The sequence below is a fragment of the Zeugodacus cucurbitae genome, chromosome 3, assembly GCF_028554725.1.
Source record: "Zeugodacus cucurbitae isolate PBARC_wt_2022May chromosome 3, idZeuCucr1.2, whole genome shotgun sequence".
NCBI classification, from domain to species: Eukaryota; Metazoa; Arthropoda; class Insecta; order Diptera; family Tephritidae; genus Zeugodacus; species Zeugodacus cucurbitae.
The window spans coordinates 75,261,795-75,283,896 of record NC_071668.1 but is presented as its reverse complement, the minus strand read 5'-3'; the positions used below and the strand labels follow the sequence as shown (position 1 = coordinate 75,283,896).

The window sequence follows — 22,102 nt, the reverse complement described above, 5'->3', positions numbered from 1 at the left end:
TGGGATATAAGCCCTATCTCCGTATGTGTTGTTGTATTTCGGAAAATAAGGAAGGCTTAAAATTTTATTTGCAATGCAATTTGCAGAGATTTTCTTAGCAACTAGACGAGAATTAAAATAAATTTAATGTTGAGGTTATGTTATACAGTTATACTTGATACTATTGCGGTTTAACTGTGTAAATTAAATATTATGTAGGAGTATTTTATAGTAAACCTACAAAATACTACAAAATACTGTGGTGACTGTTATGTTAGTTTGGGATAGGAAGTTAGAGCAACGGTTTTTTTATTTCCTGTATCAGTTTTTCGTTTTAAATAAACTAGGACCTCTCAATAAAATTCGGTTCTGACTAGATTTTGGAAAAAAATTGTGAAATTTGTGTTAAGTATTGGCAATGCAATATTATGTAAGATTATTAAAAGAAAAAAAAGTGTTTTAGGGAGTCGAAGTGGTCGGCGAGGTAATTTGAAGGCATCGTCTCAGAAAAACTTTATCATACATGTCATCGAACCCATTTTTAACGACGTCATTTTAAGAAAAAGTTGAGCAAATTTTCTTTGGAAATAGCGTTTTTAGACAGGAGCTAATTGATCAATTAACCTTAAAAGCTTATTAAGATCGATTTGCCAAACAAAATAAAATCTACATTTATTTCTAATTGAATTTTTATTGACTTGAAAATCAAATGCAACTCTGCGTCAAATACGTACGATATACGTTCTTCGTCTGCGATTGGCTGAATTTTTTTATATAAAAGCTACGGTAGATGACGCTGCTAAAAAATATTAATCAGCTGACGATCTTACCAACTTCTTATGAAAAGCAAAAACAAAAATATATAACAGCTGATCGGTTATCGAGTAGCCGGCAAAACTTATGGAATGGAACAGAAATGGGTTCTAATTTGGATAGTTGTAGACCATATCTACTAAATATGGATTAAGACGCTTTTTTATTCAAAAGCGCCAATTTCACAAGTATAATATATTGAAGAATCTAGTTCCGATACCAGCTGATTTGCTGAAATGACTGAAGGCATAAGAACCAAGACGATTCAACGTTACTTTGCCGAAAACTCAACCAGTCAGAAAAAGTGGCGAGAAAGGAGTTAAAAGGTAATTTGGCATAGAATAACCAGTAGTAGATGTAAACATCAATAAAATTTTAACTTTTTCAAGTCCTTGAGCATAATTTCGTTTAAAATTTTTTTAAATAAATTGATTAATACGATACTCACATATCTTGAACGCATTTGTGCTTCAGCTGTGGTAGCGCTTTTAATTACTGCAAATAGAAAGAAAGAATGTAAGATGGTAAGTGTTTATTACTCAAAAGGTCATAAGGAAGTTTTAATAAAATGAAACTCAAAAATCTATAAGAATTTTATACAATAAATATGTAAGTATAGAATCCAATGAAACACTCTCATTCAAGTATTTCTAATTCATCATGGGAAGTAAGAAACATATTTGTATCAAAGACGATGTCGACATATTTTTGTATTTTGCACCACTTTATTGCAGCCAATATATGTATATAAGTGTGCAAAATGTCACAGAAACGCCATCAAAATTATGTCATAAATATTTGATACGGTCTGTGTGCTAAATTGCTTTAGCCATCTGTAGAATTTCAAATGTGTGGCGAGCGTATAGCAGCTCAACTCAGCCAAACTACAACAACACAGTGGGCTTTGCAACAAATGACACATGTCTGCGCTGGCTATTACTCACACAATTACAATATAAGTGCTTGGCATATGCACATACAAACAAGTGTGTGTAGCGCCTAAATGTATGCTAGTTTGCTGTTGTTAAATGTAATTTCCTTTTGCATAACCATTAGTTTGCATAAAGTGCAACGTCGTGGGACCACAATGCAGCGCATGTAAGCAATAAAACTCAATCGTTGAGTGGACAAATAAAATTGCTGACAATTTGCATTTCTAAATAAATAAGTGAAGGCATAATACTGTTAGCTTCGAGAGAGTAAAGCGTTAATTTAAGTAAGACGTCTTCGAAGGCATAAGGTACAATAACTTACTTGTAAAAGTTAAAAATAATCATAGCAGAATGGTGGTTTGCTATCTTCGTAGGCTTTGGAAAGACTATACATCTCAAGTTGTAGAAAATTTGATATTCCTTATGTAGAGTACTATCACAATTTTTTATTAACCCAACTCTCAATAATGTAATATAAGACACCTCTAAAACTCTTGTTTGACAGCAGTCGTCTTCCAAAAGTCATATGAAGGACATCTGATAGTTGACAGTTGACAGCGTTTGAAGGAAACCTGACAGCTATTTGAGATCCTCTTGTCAACAGTAGACAGCATGAAAGTCGTTATATGATATCAGCCAATTGACAGCTATTAGCTAATAGTACCTGACAGCTTTATGAGAGACACTTGACAGCAACCATATGACAGTAGTCATGTGATGAAACCTCTTGACATTTCTCAGCTGATAGTAGATATCTGAGAGCCAATTCAATTATGTGGTGGTTTGCTATCTTCGTAGGCTTTGGAAATACTATGCATCTTGAGTTGTAGAAGATTTGATATTCCTTATGTGGAGTACTATAACAATTTTTTATTAACCCACTGAGAATTACAAGAGATAATAATTTTCGTATGAAAAATTCGGGTAGTTGTCTGTTGTAAACAATCGGAAGTATAATCGGGGTTTTCTGACCCATTTAGCTGATACTTATATAAAAAGATAAATCAAGATTTCTTAGCAGTTTTTCAAATTTAATCGACAAGACGATCTTAGTCAAGAAGGCTCTGTGAGATTTTTGGCATTTAATGGTGAACAAGTCACCTTCTATGCAATATTTAGAATACTTCTGGATTAGTCAAGCGTTTTGGATTGACCTGACCACAAGACAGGGTTCGATTAAGATTTTTTAGGACTTTGGAAGTCCAATTAAGGGCTCTCTACCCCCGGTTCGACTGCAGTAAATGTTCCTATAACACAAAATATATTTGCTTAGAGTTCCCCTCCACTCCAGGCATGCATCTGTTTCCAAAATAGGAGAAGCTTACAAAGCTTATATTCGAAACTTATTTAAGAACAAGAAATAGGCGAATTAAAAGCGCTATTTTCATTTCAAACTTACTCATCATTCATTTCTATAACCGCCTCTCAATAGTATCTAAGATATGATGGATGCTCAACACTTCAGAACTAGATTGTCAGAAAGCTAGGATCTCATAATGGCATACTTAGAAGTCATCAAATCGTGACCACAATTCTAGTGGTAATCGAGTACATTGTAATCATTTATTTCAATTTGAAAAGTAACGGATTTTATAGCTCTTTTCTATAATATTTTTGTAATTGCCACCCTATGCAATCCCAAAGGTATGCTACATCGTCACACTTGTTCCACATTTCGTAATTAAAGTTATTAAAGCGTTTCACACGCAAGCTATTTTCAGAATAATTGTTAAAAATACTATTGGTTTATTATTGAAATCTATTTACAGTTCAGATATTTGCGCATATTTTTAGCGCCATGGCATATGCTACAAACAATGGCGTGCGCTGGTGTTTGCACTAGTGTTGCGGCGCAAATATTTGTATTTTTAAAATACACAATAACATTTCTGGTATTTATATGGATTTGCAGGCATTTTATTTATGTTTCTCAATCTTTTATTTTGTATTTTCTCTCCATTTTTTCTGGCGCGCCTTCCTCGTGCGCGGCCGCATTTGGTGTACTCGTATAAATTAAATGCTTTATTTCCGACAGGTAACATAAAAACGGCACCGAGAAAATAAATGAATAAATATCAGGATACACATATGAGTGTATTCAAAGTAAGCCTTGCATGCATTCAGCAGATTTATTTTATTGTTGTTCGTTCGATTTTTGGCGCACCGCCGGCGTCGCAGGTCATATACAAGCGGAAGTTGTTCATCATACAGCGTCCAGTTGGTTGTGGCACGAGCGGGGGGAGGGGGGTAAGCATGTGTATAACGGTGTGCTGCGCGCACTGCGATAAATGCTTTTGCTATAAAGACTTAGTACGAGGTCCTTACCATAAAATATATATAATAAATATAGAATTCAAAGCAAATGGAGGTCACAAAGTCCATGAATTGTTAGAAATATGAGAAATATAAGATTTTGAGTTCATTTTGAAACAATTATATAAAATTCTTCACAATTTTGCTGTTTTGATACCGTTATTTTCGACTTCCTTTTGCTTTTTGTGTCTTTCGAAGTGCATACCTCTTAAATCGATATCTTCATAATAGCACTCTCATCTTGTTTATCAATTACTCAAATTATTTTCTCTGTGTATTTCGACTGGTACCAGCCAAATATAGGCACCACCAGCTTTCTTGGTACGAAATTTCGTTTTTTGGGGAAAATATGTTTTTAACCTGATTTTTTTCCCCAATACCTTGCTGGCGTGTGCACACGAAATAAATTGAAAACCGCAAAACGAAAATTCGCACATACAAAATAAACGGTTATTGTTGTTGTTGTACAAATAACAGAAAATCGGAAATCGAAAAATACCAAAGGAGAGCTGTAGTGAAGGCGCGCGTTCTGCGAAAAAATTTCCCAGCCAGTCACATAGGCGGTGTTGAATTCACCAACTGCGGCGCGCAAATACAAACACATATGCGAATGTTGGCATTTACTTGCTTTTGTTATTGAATAATATTTGTTCACAGTTTACGAATTTAACTCCTTCACGCCAACGCCATTCAAAAGATTCCCTATTGATTTTTCGTACGAAAGCTATCAAATGATTTTTGGTGTGTACATTCGTATAAATATCTTATTTATATTCCAATATCGACCTCTCTGTACTAAATATAAAAACTCTCTCTTCAAAACAAACTCCCGAGCGCCATAAGAGTTAGCAGTTATCCAACATCTGCTCTCGAATTATTCGACCACTGGTGGGTTAACTAATACCCAAAATCAATACTTAATCAATTTTGGTTTCATGAAATTAACATTTTTTCATTTGTCAGAGACTCGAAGTACGAATATTGTTGAAGATCTGTCTAGAACACTATAATTGAATGATTAGGATACGTCGCCGGCCCATAAACGGCACTTAACCGTAATTTTTTCGCAATGCAATGGTGACTCATGGAGTACGTGCGAATTGCTGCCTGACCAATAAAGCAAAATTTGCTTAATGACGACGCCATTCAGCCAGAAATGAGCTTAACCGCTGAAGATGCTTTTTCGATAAAAATCCAGATCATTTTCAGGTTGTTGATCAGCCCAATTCAATAACATACGACGATTCTGGTGGTCAAGGGGCTTCTGCTCTTGTGTCAGTTTGTCTTGTAAAGATATAGGACAATATCTTTTCGCAAAATTCGTCAAAATGACGTCACAGAGATGCCCTTTGAGAACGACAATAGATGAATACCTTCACTACAGTCTATGACTCCCTTCGAAGTACAAAGGGTGGTAGAGAAATGAAGCTTCATGCCAGCTGAGGGGATAATAACCATTTCGGTTCGGCTAAATAATCGACATTTTTTATAAGGTTGAACTCAACGCAAAATAAGACTGTACTAGAGATAATAAGTGTATGGTGAGATAGATAAGATAGAATAGATCAGGCGTAAGTCTATAAATCTGATCCAGAGCTCTGCAAATCACAATCAGTGATTTATTTGATTGAGTCTCGGAGTTGATATTAATATAAGTGTAAAACTTTTTTCCAGGAAAGTTTAAATGTTAAAAGTCCTAGTGCCCAAATCCACACAAAAACCATAATAAGCCCCACTAAAATTATTATATACATTTATTTTATCAAGCTCTGTCAAATTTTAAATAGTTTTTATTCTCTCGCTATCCCATATCTGGTTCCAGTTGGCTCATTCCGATTCCGGTAACATCATAACTTGAAGTCCGGTTCCGTATGCCTCATTTCCGGATGCCCACACTATTTCGGGTTCCTGTAACATCATATCGGGTTACCCTATATCCGGCTCCGGATGCCACATTTGTGCTCTTACCCGGCTTCCCCGTTTCCGATCCCGGTTGCCTCCTATCCGGTTACCCATAGCACCATTTCCGGTTCCCGGTGCCCGTATCCGTACTCCCCATTTCCGGTTTATCTACACCCGGTTCCGGTAACATCATATCCTGTTTTCCCATATCCGGTTCCAGTAACATCATTTCCGGTAGCCTCAGTTTTGGATTCGGTTACCCCATACCTGTTCCGGTTACCCATATCCGGTAACTTCATTACCGATTCCGGATACCCATATCCGGCCACCCCATTCGGTTTTCCCATTTTAACATTAAAATGCTCTGGATGACGACACGAGTTGAAATCCGGATGTCTGTCTGTTCATGCAACGGATAATATGAGTACAAATTAAGATATCTTGACAAAACTTGGTACACATGTTCCTTGGGAGGTCCGTAGGAGGGTTGCTATTGAAAATGGGCAAAATCGGACCATTGTCACGCCCACAAATGGCGAAAACCTATAATGTGTCACAACTAAGCCAAGCTAAGATAATAATAAAACTATGTCAATAAATTGCGAGAGTATAACATGTTCGGTTGCAGCCGAACTTAGCCTTTCCTTACTGGTTAAACCTAAATTTCATATATAAATATTCTGTCCACTTCGCAAACGCTCTGAAGTGCAATTTATTCAGCTACTATTATCATTACTTTTTTTGTTGTTGTTGTTAGCTAACTTTATTACCCTCATGTCCAAAATATTCATTGCTCTAATCCGACAGCCAGCAAAAAAAAAGTTGATTGTAAAACCTAAATATTTCATTTTTAAATTTCTGTCATGGAATTTCACTATATTTTATTTCAATAAATGCACACACACACACGCGCGCGCGCACTTGATTTTACTTATATTACTTTGTCATTTCCGCCGCTCGCAAATATTTTTAGCGCTTGCATGTTGTGCGACAGCAGAAAAAATGGCGAAATTTTGGATTGTCGTCTCGCTGTTTATCAACTATGTATGAAAGCCAGCGCTTGTTATGTAACTGCGGCGCTGCGTCTGTATGCACGTGTGTGTGTGTGTGCCATCATTTTTCTGCTGCAAATTTTGCACCCATGCAGCGAATTTTTATTAGAATTGTTTCGCTTTACTTTCGTTTATTTTTCTTTATCAAATTTCATTTACAACTTTTGTGTAGCGGAACTTTTGTTTTTTTTTTAATATTTTTTTTTGCGCTCCGCTGAAATTCATTTAGTGTTTTGGTTGCTTTTGTTTTTGTTGGCGTAGAAGTTGGTTCGTTCGTTCGTTTTTTTGGTGTTTTATGTTTGGTTCCCTGATTGGTTGCATGCAACGTCTGTCATGGGTGCTGTTATGCAGGTGATAAATTTATAATGAAAATGCGCATATGACAGCGCCAAAGCACAACAATACAAAGTTGAATGAGTGCAGCGACAGCGGCAGCAGCAGTAGAGTTATGTCTGCAGCACATAAACTGAGTTGCCGCAATAAATTCATTTTTTCGCTAAGCGGAGTTGGCGCTTCGGAGGATGACGACGGCCGCCGCCAGTTTGTGGTGCAGCGTGGGCGTGCAGTTTTGGGCTTTATTTTATATATTTACAGATAGCGCATTGGCAATCATAACGGCGTAATCGCCGACATCGTTTGGCTTTAAATGGTGTAGCATTTTATTTTTGTATGTATGCATGCATAGCTGCTTAAAAAAATTGGATTGTAGCCTGCTTTTTGGCGTTAAGCCACTTATAAATTGATTGATTCGGTGTGAATTTAATGGAAGTCGCGTAAATAATGTGATTATTGGCAGAAATGCATGTGTTGTAGACGTAAATATGTGCAAGTGCAAAATTAAATTTCTGCATTGCATACATTTAGGTGCATCAACAGAAAAATTATCAAGTTGATGAGTGCTCTAGTTTAAAGCTTATTAAATTTATATTTGTAACTTAATAAAGTTATATATACACTTAGCAATCATGCTTAAAATTTGTATTGCATACATTTAGGCGTTGTAGCCTTGAAGTTGCGAAATTGCTCTGTTTGAGTATATAGTTATTGAAAGAAGCTTGCTGAATTTTTACTTCCATAAGCTAAGGTAATTTTTGTAGCAAAATTTTAGGCGCACAAGCAAAAAGTACTTGGTATAATAAACAGTGTTGTGTAAAAAAGATTTATATGAAAGTTTGTAAACCAGAAAGTAGTATTTTCGAAAGAGCTACTATCGTTGCATACTTTTAGGCTTTTATACCTTAATTTATAAACGCAAACAAAATAGTTTCTCGAGTCAATCAGATATAAATTTTAGTATATCTATACCATTTCACCAACAAAAATGAAAAACTGCAAAAAACAACTTCCAACTGTCGATAGCCTAAAACTATGCTATAATTTTGGGTACTGTCTGGGTAGACATAAACTCGTTGTAAAAATTTGCCAGGATTTTTCAACATAGCTCCCTAGCACACACTTTTCACACTGATATTTTAATTTTTCCAGCCATCATTTCGCATTTTATTTGTTTTTTGCTTATGGCACGCACAAAAGTATGCAATGAACTACGAAAATTGCTGTTATTTCGCATTTTGGTGTCGTAAAAGTTAAATTTGCGTTAAATATTCACATTTAATTGTGCGTGTCGCGACAATTCTATTGCTTTGGCAATAATTTTGCGTGTAATTGACACACAGCGCACACCAGTGCCATTATCTGTACTTGGGTGGGAATTTATTTCGCATTTGCTATGTGAAGTATTTAAATGGTAATTTGTTTTAAGATTTATATCACACACTTTGGCAGTAAACTTGTAATTGGTGAGTTGTTTTTTGAAGACGCTAAAGTAATAACAGTTTAGGAAAAAGTACTCCAAGGTAAGGGTATGTCTTTGATTTACAATTTAAATAAAAAATAATAATTTTCTGCTTTAATTTCACGTTGAAAATAATATTATTTTACTAAAATTATAAATCAATATTTCCAAAGCGTCTCACATTCTTTCACAGTAACCATCGAAAGCAGCTTAATTGCAATTCTTAGAAGCAGTTCAAACCGGCAATTAGCAAATAATATTCGATTTCCTCATATTACGCAAAATCAATTCTCTCTTACCTGAATTTGCGGTTCGACCGCGTCGTTATGTCTACCGCAAAGAGTATAACAATAAACAAAAATAGCAAAAAAATCGAAGATTCACGTAGTTTACGGATTTTTGGGGTGGAAGAAACTACAAACTCGCACACACTCACACATAATCCACTCGCTACAAATGCCAATAAAACGTGTAATTGCTTGTATAATGAGCTTTACAGCAACAACAGCGAGACTTTCTACTACTCCTTCTCCTACCATTTAGGTATGTACGTCTAATATCTATGACCGGGGTGGCAATGTTATTTCTGCACTCACAATGCCACACAGCTTACATAGTTCGTTGTTGTTAACAACGCAAACAACTCATGCACTGAGCCAGAGCTTCAAGCATTCCTTTCGCAAATGCAGCTCCTTGCTGTTTCAACTATACTGGGTGTTGTTGTTGTTATTGCTGCTGCTTATTGTTTTCGCTGCATTGTTCGTTGTTTTTGTTGTTGGCTTTGTTAGCATGTTTGCAACTTGCGTTAGCTGCTTATGCAAGCAGCTTACAGTCGAACATACTCAGTCAGCGGCGGCGAGCAAAGCAAATCAAATCAGGAATCCTTACTTACGCCTCACTACCACAGCAGTTCGAAGTCTCCATAGTCAGCGCTGATATCCGTAGCAACGATTGTTAGTTTCTCAATTTTTTTTTTGTTTTCTTGTGCAGAAAACAATAACTCCATCTCGGTGGGTGGAAAGTTTGCATTACGTCAATAGTTGGGAACAGCTTCGAGGTAACTGTGTTGGTGGGTAGATACATAGGTGTGCGTGTGTGAGGATACTAGAAGTTTATACATTTCTGCGTGCTCGCCTGAGTAGTTCGTCAGTTCGCCTACTTCTACTGCTTCTTTTTGCTATAACGGTAGTAAACAATTTGCGATGCATAATCATATACTCTCGAGTGTAGGTGTGTTTGTGTGTGTGTAATTCCGAATTGAGAATTGAAGTTGAGTGGCTTCGTTCATATAACGGAGTAAATACAGGGTGCGTTATGTTAGAATTGAAGGATATTCAATTATATTCCCGAGCTTCTTGAGCTCAAAAGTGTTTCTTTCGCAAATTCATGGTCCGATGAATGCCGTAGAACAATTTCCTTTCCAAATATTCCCTCAAAACAAAAAGCCAGGAAGAGTCATATCGGGAGTCTGTACAGGTAATCGTCACGACAGTCACTTTTTGGACACATAACGGTATTTAATAAATCTCGAATTGATTTTTTTGCTCCCCAAATAGGGATATATAATGGTATGAGACGTGTCTTGTCGGAATGAACGACTATTTAAGACAGTTGAGTGTCAATTTCCAGTGCTAGGTATCACTATTTCGTAGTGTTGAGGCTCCCAAAACATTTCCAAACATTTTATTGCTTAATAAATATCTGAGTCATTTATATACCAACTAAAATATGGCACACCCTGTATATTCACATGATTTTGTACTTGTTTCCTTTCATGACATCACCCTGTTTTCTCTGCACTATTTTTTCACAATTGAATTTACTTATTTATTATTTCCTTCTTTCATGTTTATAGAATATTTCAATTTTCTCAAACTTCCTTACAATTCTCGATCAAAAGTGTAGGTTGGGTGTTGGCGCACTTCTTTAATATTTAGTAAAATGTAGACAGCGTTATTGTCGCTATAATATAATGATGATTGTTAGTAACGGGCTTACATTGTCATAAGCTCCGAGTACATATGAAATCAGTGTGTTGCATGCAACACCATTATTGCTGCTTAAGTGTCGTTAAACACATTATAGTACTTGTAGTAATAACAATATTAATAACATGATCGTAAAATAACAGTAATGCTTTAAAAAAGAAGAAAATATGCGGAAAAAATACTCCAGGGTTTTGAAGAAGAATGGTTTAGCTCCTTGAAAATGTGTCTGAAAATGATATTTTAAAGGCTTATAGCCTTAGACGATTTAACACAGCGCCAATAGTTCACTATGTTTTAGTGTGTAATTTGAATAACTGAAATTAAAACGTTGCCTACATTCAGGCTGAATATGAAATGTAAAGCTTATAGAGAGAAAATGGTAATAAAAGCTCGCGAGAAAGATCATCAAATTAAAGATAATTACTTTGAATTAAATACAGCAAGATTGATGCAGTCTAAGATTTATATTAGTCAAAAATTAAGTTTTTTTCTACTTTGTTTTATAGACAAAAATGAATTAACAGGTTTGACAGCAATATGATTTCTTGAAATTGGTTTTTTTATTTATATAATTTACTTTCAACTACATACAATTACATACTATCAACTTTAATAAAAAACGAAAGCAATTAAGGTTAATTTAACTATCGATTTCCACCTCCTCTTATGTGAAGGGCTATACTAAAGACAATGGTGAACTGTTGCATTCACATGCGAGTATCAAGGTATTATTCTACGAACTGTTGTCCATACTGAGCTTCTATGAGGACAGATAATGACAACAAAGACATATACATATATAGGCCATGAAACAAATTCTCGAAGTATATGCGAAAGGTGCAATAAATATAAATTGTAGGGGACTACCCAATAGAAATTATTTATGCTAAAGTTGCTGTTTTCAAAAAAAAGATAATAATAATAATAATCATAACCTTTTCATATCTTAACACAAAATTTTAACGAAACTCATTCAGTATTTCTAAATTAGCATATGAAAATACTTTCACGTATAACTAAGACAATCTTAAATCTCAATATAAAACTCTACTGTACCAAACAGAATATGTTCCACTTGTTCAGCATTTCGTAAAGGGCACCACTAGTATAAAAATACACAATCGCGTATATGGCTGTGTGAACGCGAAAACCTTCGGAAACTACTGCAATTGCATTCATAAATTATTGAAAATAGCAATTTTCCGCATATTTCTCCGCACACAGGTGCATGCCAACGCGCAAATAGAGGTGTCTCGTCTGCCCTTATCTGTATGCAGTTATTTTCTCTGCCTTCATCCTGTTGCGGTCAGACTGTAGCGGAAATTTGCATTTGACTTTATGTTAGGCTTTCGACACAAATCTCTTTAAATTTCCTATTAAATACATTAGATTATAGCACGCAAAGGAGTGTAGACTGTTGCATATATTAAAGAGGCAATGGAGGAAATTCAAGCTAAAGAAAATTTCAACAAGCTTTAAAGTGCTAACTTTTTATTTAAAGATACTTTCAGATTATTTTTTTTCATAGCAAAACGCCTTTTAAAGTTTAATGCCATTTTTCTGGTATTTAGTAGAACTTAGTTTCAACTAATTTTTTGTACTAGTTCCATAAAGACTTACAAATTTGTTTATGCTCCAAGTAATAGCAAGTATTATAAGAACGTATTCACATATACCCATGCACATAATTACATTTGTTCAAGTGCCACAGCGCCGATAATTTCTTGCAGCAAGTCAATGTCCTATAACACCACTTAACGACTGCAAATACACGGGCTCATATTGCCGACGATGTATGCATTTATAAACAAGTCAGTGCAGGCAAAACACGCAAGTCCGCTCAAGTTGCATTTCCAAAGGATTCTGAATATTTAATGTCGTAACAAGTTTAATAACAAGCGCTTTGTAATTAGTGCAGTCATTTTAATTTTTCGCAAAACATTCGCGTGTAACGCTCTTGCTTGCCCCGAGCGTTGGCAACATTTAACACGGTGTAAATGCGAGGTCACGCAAATGTCGCTTGTAATGCTAGAGTTTGAGTCAAATTTACATTCATTAGTCGGGTGCAAAATTATTTTTTGCTTTAAAATGCCAAAAGACGTGAGTTTATGGGTATATAAAGTGTGAAAGAGAGCGAGGAATAAGTTTGATATTACTTTCACGGGGGTTCTGTTATCTAATTATTTCTTTCAGAAACATTTTGTGGATTTATAAACCTAGAGATTTTATTTCACAAGATAGGTTCAACTCTCTTTTCATATCCAAATTCTTTCAAAAAGGTTTCAAACGCTATCAATAACCGACCCTATCCATAAATGGAGACAGTTCTAGATTCTATATTAAACTATGCTGAATACAATGAAAGATAGGGGGTTTATATGCTTAGGTAGATTAAATATTACCTGGAGTTTCAAAAGTCGGTTGTCCTTGCTAGCAAAGTCAAATTCTAAACCATTTTTTTACTCCCAGTCGATTTCTTGTTCAAATTGACAAAGTTTTAATTTCAAGAAAGGTTAAATATTTCTGACTAAAGAAAATTATCAGCACAATGCAAGAGATATATTTCATCAACCTTCTATGATGGGTTGGAAACTAGGCTAAATGGTTGCCATTAACCCATTCCATCCCATTGTACCCACTGGGTTAAAAAAAAACTTGATTTTTTCTGTACCCAAGCGAGTACAATAGGATGCAATGAGTTAAAAGTATTCTGAAGAGTTTTTAAATTATTACTATTTCTTAGATATTTCTTAGTTTCAAAAAAAGCACCACATTGTATTTCATGAGAACTAAGGACCTCTACTTTGATCTCTTCTTACCGGCCAGATTCAAACCTCGATATAAGATCAATAAATCCTCGGTACATTTTGGAGACTTAAAGTAGCATTAAACGGCCTCACATTAGCTCACTTATTCTTCTATCAAAAAAAAATTAAACTAAACAATCCAAAATTGTATGTTTACATAATCTGAAAAACTGTTTTCCCATCACACAGCACACCAAATAACCTACCATAAATCCACCAAAATAATCTAAATTTTACTGCAAAAGTTTTAGATAAGCCAATTCACCTGAATTACATTTTCAAATTCGGCAAAGGCACCGCTATTTGACGGGGAAATAAAATTGTTTCTCAATCAAAACGGACTTAACGGTTTTACGCGCACATTAAGTTACCGTAAATTTCGGTGTTTTTACCACTTCTTTTACTATCTACCGAAATTGCAATTAAAAGCCGTTGGAAAAACATGATTATCAAGCACCAAGTCAACACCTAGCAATAAAATTGTAATAATAGTGTTTTGTACGGCTAATAAAAAGCCCGTTAAAACCAATACTAAGGCGCTAGCGCTGACTTATGCGCTCCACAAAGGCAGCCAAGGATAATGGTGTGCCACACAAATTTTTTTTTTGGAATCGGCGGCAAGAGTACGAATAATGAAAGCAGCGCGCACAGCGAACACAATTATTAAAATTACAAGACACGCAACTTGGTGGCAAGTCAGGCGGAAAGCTCGATGGGGGCTTAACTTAGCAGATACTTGAATGTTAATGCGCATGTGAGTGGAGTGACATAATTTGTTGTTGAGTGTGAGGAGTGGCGGAAGTAATGGGTGATATTGAAAAATAAATAAAATATCGAAATTTAATAAATTAAATTAAAATAAATATTAGAGATCGGAATTAAAATTTTTAATGGATTAAGATGCCAAACATAAACTCAAAATTTTCTTACAAACTCCTCATCCACCACCGAGGCGACAGCGCTGAGGTCAAGCAGTCAGCCACTGAAAGGCATGAATTAAGTGGCAACGTGACAATTTTATCTTTTTTGCACACATATTTTAATCTTGTCGCCCTTTATCTGTGTGTCTACTGGTTGGTTGTGAAAATGTGCAAAGACACAAGTTGCAAATAATAAAAAATAGAGCAACTAACTGGCTTTTAGTCCCTTTTAAATATGCTAACAATGAACTTTTGCAAAATTTATGGCCACAAAATGCTGATAGCAGGAAATTTCGCTAAGAAAGCTAAGAAACATAAAGAAGAATGTGCGAAAGTCTCGGCGCAGTACGGCGACGCAGGAGGAGACAATGGCAAACAAAGTGTGGCACAAATTTCGTTAGTGAAATACATAAATTACAATGCAAATCAATTCATTTTGTAGCAATTTAATTAAAATCGTGTTTTGCTGGCAGACAGGACAGCTAAATGGAGCTGTGACATTGCTCAAATATTTATGTATATGTATGTGTGTGTGTGTTTGTTGTTTTTGTGTTTTGTGGAAGGGATGCTCTCAGTGATGAATGTGTTTTGCGTATGAAAAATTTAATGGCAAAAAAAAAAAACGTGTGTACTCTATTCGATTAGAATGGATTAATAAATTAGGAACGTATTTAAGATGGAGGCCGGAACGCATTTGGTTAGTGAAAAAACAAAGAGAGACTAGAAGATATCAAAGTTTTTTTGTATGAAATTAAATATTTGCCTTACTACGACCTAGATGTGTAGACAATAAAATGATTATGGGAGAAATCAGTTACTTCTTCCGGGTTTAGGTCAGGAAGCAGACTAAATTTTCAGGGTTTTTTAGCCCTTCGTTATATGTTAACTTTTATCGAAAAAGGAAGCGGTTTTAATATTCGAATGCACGCATAACCTTCAGAGCCAAGAATCTAAAATTATCGGCTGTCAGGGAGTCTGGATTGAATTCCAACAAAGTAAGTTAAGGAAGTCCGGGGTAACCTTCGATCATGCGACTGCTACTTTTACCAAACAAGAGAGAGAAAGAGAGCTACTTGACGAATACACTCAAAGGTACCATTATTCTGAACGAGTGAGATATATGTATATTTTTTAAGCAGTTTTAGTTTTAGTTTTAGCAGTTTCTTATGATTCGCGGCTATGTATAAAGCGCTACAGCGCTCTTATCTGGCAATACTATACATCTTTGAAAGGTCTTGATATAACCGACAAAACGACGCTAGTTTAAATATTACGTTCAACAGTTATAGACGTGTAAACATGGAGTTCAATAACGCTAAAGAGCTGGATGTTTGGGTGCCGCATAATTTGAGGCAAATAACCTTCTGGACTGAAACGGAACGAACTCGACCCATTTTTCATCGCGAGTCACCATCAAGCGAAAACGATCGTGGTCGAAGGCCGGTGAATCGGCCAAACATTGGCCAAGTCGGGATTGACGTCCAAGAAGGTTTTGCTGTGTGTTTGGTGAGATTGGAAGGGAATCATCTACCATGAGCTGCTCCCATATGGCCAAACGCTTCATTCTACCATCTATTAGGAACAACTGTACCGCTTGAGGCAGGCGATCGACAAGAAGCGTCCATTGGCCAACAGGAAGGATGTACTGTTCCACCAGGACAACGCCAGACCTCACACTTCGTTGATGACTCATCAGAAGCTACGGGAGCTCGTTGGGAGGTTTTATCGCGTCCACCATATAGCCCGGACATAACGCAAGTGATTACCACCTGTTCCTGTCCACCTGTTCCTGTCCCAACGCCCTTGGTGGTGTAAAGTTGAGCTCAAAAGTGGCTGTCCGAGTTCTTCATAAATAAGAACTTCTACGAGGGGGTATTATGAAGTTGCCATCTAGATGGAAACAGATTATCGAACGAAACGGCGCATATTTGAACTAAATCCGATCACTGTAAAACTTTTTATAAAGCTTCAATGCAAATAAAGAGCAAAGAAGCGGAAGGGAGAAGCCAAACTAACATCTTAAATATATATGTCTCTTTAAGGGGGTATTCTGATCTAACACCCCTAGTTTATATTAAACAAATTTCTTAAAAGAAATGTATTCAATAATTTGTGCTTTAATAAATCATTGTTAGCATACATCTAGGCGCACAAAACAAACTGAATATTATTATAATTTTATTAATGTAATAATAATAATTAGTGACTAATTTCCATATCACTTAAATTTTAAACAATATATTATAAATCTGGGGTGAAAATATATTTAAAAGTTTATACGCGAACTTTTCTTAATTGGATTATTTAATTTCTAAACTCAAGTTTTTAATATAGTGTAATGAAATGATTAAATATAGGTGTAGGTACTATACTGAATGCATGCTGTGGTTAAGCACATATAACCAGCATTCAACCATGAACCAAGCGTTGAGTGCAGCAAGGATAATTCAGTTTACAAACATGAATGTGAGCAGTGGTCAGTTGCATATGAGAAAAAAAGGAAACAAATTATCTTATTCAAGTTTGTTTTAGTGCGCAGCTGATGCGTGTGCTAGTTTTTCACATTTTAATTCTATGTTTTTTTTCTGCAAATGCCCAATGGCTACTTAACTTTTATGTGTAGGGTTAGCTGAACAACTAAAATGCAAGGAAGGCAAATGTGGTAGTTGTTTTGCAGGCGAAAGAAGATATCCTGTAGGGTGGAATTAAAATTGAAGTTGGTTTTAATTTTTTATAATTTAAAAAACTATACATTTTTTCTACAACTCTCTCTGTTTCTTAGTTTCAAATTTCATTAAGCTTTGTGCGGTTAAATCTATTTCTATAAGTAGCTAGAAATATTTCCAAAAATTTAACTTTTCCAACAGGGTATGTACACAAATCATACTCATTATCTATATAAATAGCGTGGTGGAGTGCAAGGATTCTCCTGAAAATATGTGAGTTCAGTAAATGTACTTTCAGATTTGAATTGGTAAACTCACATGAAAAGTTGATTTATTTGCTTTTATTGCATAACAAATTCTAACGCTAAAGGTTAAATACACAAATATTAGCTAATTAAAATTATGCATTTATAATAGTACTGGAACTTTATATATATATATATATATACTAATGTATTTAACCACTTTATTGTGGTTGTAACGAGATAGCTACATTTAATTTCCATAAAGCTAGTAGAACTGAATATAATATGCACTGCATACATATGTACCTACATAGGTTGACCTATTGACCTTCAAAGGGTTACATATATTTCCGAAATTCAAACAGGACCGATAAAAAAAGTTTTTGAGATATCGGAGAGAAACTTTATAACAATTCTACAAATAAGAAAGCTTATAAACAATTGAAAATTCCTCTAAATATAATTTCTTCTTTTAATAGGGCTCGGAACTGGTATTTGAGCTGAATCCTATATAATTGTTTTTTTTTCGCCTAAAAGTATATAACATAAATGCGAGAATAATAATAAAAGGGACAAAAATACTTCTAACTTTTTTAGAACTTTTCTAATCGTTATTCGATGAGGCTATTAATATAGAAACTCTAGATGATTATGCTGTAAAATGTAGTTAAAAGTTCGGCAATTAATCAAAACGCCTAAATGTATGCTTTTTTTTAGTAAAAACCTGTGTGTGTTAGGAATGATGTTTTCATTAGAAAAATTTACAATAACTTATTGTTGTAGTAGTATAAAAAACTGTATATAGCTTCCAAACTTATTTCACTTTGGTGTACTGATATTTAAAGCTCTAAATTCTAGAAAGCCTCAGCAACATTTCGAAATGGAATATGTGAAATCTTTATATTTCGATTACAAGTTTTATGTCTCTCTAGAACTGATAATTTCGTATCAATATTTTCTTAAATCCTTTTTGCAAACATTACTTTCCCTTTATTTCGTGAAATCAACAAACTTTTCTCGATTTTAAACCTTTCTTCTCTCTCGACACGGACCTCAACTACCACAAATATACACACGCACATAAATATTGATATTTCGGGAGTACTTTGTCGCACCACTGCCACCCAATGGTCATAAATCCATGGCACTAAGCGTACACTGGGAGCGATTATTTTTTCATGAAGCTGTCTGTCGACCACAAAAACACATAAACGAGCAGAAAATTGGAAACTTTTAATGTTTGCCATGTTTGAGTTGAGTTGAGAGCTTAGTTTTTGGGTTTGCATTTCGGTATTTTGTTTGTTCTAATATTTTTGCTGCTCCGTCCTTTTTCGGGTTGTGCGCAGTGAAATCGTAGAGTTTCTAAATAACCCAATGCGTCGTTGTCATGTTAACAAAACCATACAATATTTATATTTTTGGGTACTCACATTATTATTTGTAAACAAAAGTGCAAAATTTGCAAATAGTTAAACATGCAAAAGAAAGTTGTTGTTGCTCGGTTGATAAGTGCAAAATATCATTTTTCAAAAGTATTTGTCTACCATTAGCTAGAGCAGACCGAAGTGTTTAGCATACTTTACGGCACTCAGATGTCATCTAAATGGTTGAAGCGCTCTGCTACGACTCAACTGATCAAGCGAGAGAGAGAGTGGAAAAGTTGCCGACAAGAATAAATTTGAGTTTATTTGCAGTTACTTGAATTTGAATGAGTTGCATTTTGGTAGGAAGGAGGAGTGTTCGTAATTATAGATGTACTTTATGTGGCCTACATTTAGGAGCAATTGGTATACTGATTAAGAAATAGTTCACAACGTAATTTTGGTGTGCGAGAGACATGTTTTGGAAAATCTAGTCAGTCTTTCCTTATGACTGACTGTATTACAGACATTTTCTACAACTAAAAGACCAATTTGAAAGTGAATTGTTATAAATATGAAAAGAATAATTTAAAATAATTATAAAGAAAGTTAACAGAATATATTCGAGGCTAAAAAAATTGAGATCGAAAATTTATATTGAGAGAGATAGCAATAAAAATACAAATTGGAGTCAGCTTGTAAGATAGGATAGAAATAGATAAGTAGATAGCTAGAGAGGTAAAGATATGCAGATCGAGATAGGTCGAGAGTAGATAAAGATAGAGATATAGTTGTAGATGTCGTAAGCAGTTTCTACGCCAGCTAAGAAGAATAAGTATACAAGTGGGAAATTGGTCTCACATTTTAAGCAAAGTTTCTTCGAAAAGCTTTTCAGCAACTATTCTACTCAGATCAACTTTTCCTCATTTTCTCCTTCTCTTTGTCTACACTTCAGTTCACATCTTCTCCCACATAACTCTTCTTTTTCTCGTATGAGCATTTCTTGCAGTTTAAAGCAATTTAATTCTTTCTAAAAAAAAAACGGTAAAACTTTGTGCCACCAAATCAGAAGTTTCTGATGAGTGTGGCATGCAATATGTGGCATGTGGCATATGCAAAACAACGTTGCTGCATTTTTGCGCCCGCATACGTGCGCGCATCTGTGCTATGTGTTTAATATGCGTTTGTGGCATGTGGCAAAGATAATGGTTTAAATTAGTTGTGCATGCAACAAAAGCCAATAAAACGAACAACAACAACAATAGCAGCGAACAAAATATTAACAGAACAAGTAATAGCAAACAACAACAACAGCTATTGAGAGCGATAAGTTGGTATGCAGAAAAAGTAAAAAAAAATGAAACGAAATGAAACAATTTGTTGCGAAACTTCATACAACTTTGAAATAATTTTACAGTTGCACGCCTGCAAATATGCAATGCTTGCATGTATAAGTGAAGCGGGTGGTGTTAGTGTGTGTGTGAAAATTATAGCGAGAGTGTTTTCGACTAAGCGTATATTTGTCTGTTATTTAGCGAAGTATATGCGTTTTTTGTATATATAACTCCTAAAAGTAGATTACGCAATTGTGAAAATAATAACTGTAATTGCACACATACTTTGCTAACTGTCATTAGGCAAGAAAAAGTGTATTCAATTGTGGTTAGTGTTGAATACTTGGAATTAAATAATGTGCGCCTAAATGTATGCTAAGATAATGTAGCAGATAGTTGAAAAATTAGAGAAAATGCTATGAGATTTTTAGGGTTGTCGTTAAACCAGGAAAATTGTATATTCTATAACGTACATATATTTATTATCTTTGAAATGTGCGCCTAAATGTATGCCAAGAAAATGTGGCAGATAGTTGAAAAATTAGAGAAAATGCTATGAGATTTTATAAATGTGTTATTAAGCTGAGTATTGTAGTCTATTTTTATTTGACTTCTCTAGAACTATGCGCCTAAATGTATGCTATGAAAATGTGCAAAACATTTGAAATTTGCTGGAAATAATTTGTGAAATTAATAGTATTTATTATTATTATTTCAAACTTTATTATATGCGTTTCCTCAAGCGGAAGCCATCCATATTTGCACTCGACTTGCAAACAAACTTCGTTGAAACTGGTATTATGTTTACCAAAAGTTTTATTTTTATTTCTTCATTTGTATTTCTCTGTTTTTTTCACTTCCCATTGCCGACGAAACGAAAATTAATTAATTTGATTTCCTGCTTGCTTGCTATGGCTGCCGCATCATAAATTCATATTTCATTGCGCAAATTGCTGCAAGCTCGTGTTTTGTGCGCACAATTGCTCACTTTTGGTGCAACCTTATTGTTTAGAAAACTTATTTACTACATATTTGCAAATCAAATGGCATACGCCATACAATTATGTGGCATAACTCACTGCCGTGCTGGCTTGTTGGTAGTGCACGTAGTATTTGTTTTCAAATAGCTGAGTAAATGCAACAAAGGTTTCGTCGGCACAACAACAAAACAAAATAAAAACTCGCTTAGAAATTTATTAAGCAAAAAGCCAAACAATAGAAATTAATTAGTGTTTTTGTATTCACTTGAAAAGTTGTGAAATTTGATTACGCTGCAAAGAATTTCAGTGCAAATATTATTCAAATGAAATGCATGAATTTTAGTATTAAATTTCATATGAAAAACGAAATATTTCTGAAAACTAGGAAATTAATATCTGCAGTTGTCTAAATTTTTTTTTTTAATAAAGTAAGCATAGAAATATGAAATCAATTTTACAGCGTTCTTATCTAAAACTGCTATTGGCAACAAGCATACATTTAGGCGGATGTCCGGTGTTTTAGACCGGCGCATATTTTGCTTGGCAAATAAAGGCACAGTCAACTGCATACAATTTTATTTATTCATATATCGTCTTATATAGACTCTTCTGAATCTGTATATGTGTAAGAGAGAGAGACAGTGAGAGAGTGAGGGTGAGTATACTGTCTATTTGTCAGCAGCGAACATCACAAAATATGCACTTCACTCAGTTTCCTTAAGTAGTTTTACAAAATCAGTCAATTTATGCACTAACACACATAAATATACAGTTACACAAGTACATAAATATATATTTACATATATCAAACTATACATAAATCCCGAGCTACATTTAGTTCCTTACAACTTACCATTATTTTATTATTATTTCATCTCTTTTCTTGTTTGTGTGTGTTATTTTTTGGATTCCCGTTTTACTGTTGTCGCAATTGCTAGAGTTTTTGCTTTATCTATGTATTTTGCTTCCAAATTGTTTAGAACATTACACAATTGCACGCACGTGACTGCAAATA

General features: G+C 34.8%; 1 protein-coding gene across 2 annotated transcripts in view; it reads right to left on the bottom strand.

Annotated features, from left to right (window-relative positions):
- The window catches only part of LOC105212045 (uncharacterized), a 217,680-nt gene that overhangs the window by 70,310 nt on the left and 125,268 nt on the right, over positions 1-22,102 (bottom strand). For both annotated transcript variants that reach the window (XM_054227979.1, XM_054227980.1), the window contains exons 4-5: positions 21,941-22,093; positions 1,241-1,287 (exon numbers count right to left, since the gene is read on the bottom strand). The gene's annotated coding sequence lies outside the window, so the exon portion shown is untranslated. The remainder of the gene's footprint in view (positions 1-1,240; positions 1,288-21,940; positions 22,094-22,102) is intronic.